Genomic DNA, 602 nt, shown 5'->3' with positions numbered 1-602 from the left:
TTTATGGTTAGGGTTATCTCTGGCATTAGGTTTACGGTTAAGCTTAGAGTTGGGTTGAGGTTTAGCACTGCTACTCTGGTTAGGGCTAGGGGTTAGGGTTAGCGTTAGGGTTAGGGGTTAGGGTTAGGGTTAGGTTTATGGTTAGGTTTAGGGGTTAGGGTTAGTGTTAACGTTAGGGGTTATGTTTAGAGTTAGGGGTTAGGGGTTAGGGCTAGGGTTACTGTTAGGGTTAGGGTTATGGTTAGGGTTAGGGTTAGGGTTAGTGTTAGGGTTAGGTTTACGATTAGGGTTAGGGTTTTCTCCATTATTAGGTTTAGAATTTAACTTAGTGTTAGGATTAGGGTTAACTCCGCTACTAGGTTTAGGGTTAGGTTTACGGGTTGGGTTAGAATTAGGGTTAGGGTTAGGGTTAGGGTTAGGGCTAGCGTTAGGGTTAGGGTTAGCGTTAGGGTTAGGGTTAGGGTTCGGGTTAGGGTTAGGGTTAGGGTTAGGGTTAGCGATGGCTCCGGAGGGACATTTTATTGTTAGGGTTAGAGTTAGGGTGAGGGTTAGGTTTATGATTAGGTTTATAGTTAGGATTAAGTTTAGGGTTATGGTTAGTG

This window comes from Cygnus olor, chromosome 28 (assembly GCF_009769625.2).
Source record: "Cygnus olor isolate bCygOlo1 chromosome 28, bCygOlo1.pri.v2, whole genome shotgun sequence".
NCBI lineage: Eukaryota > Metazoa > Chordata > Aves > Anseriformes > Anatidae > Cygnus > Cygnus olor.
This window is presented reverse-complemented; position numbering follows the sequence as displayed.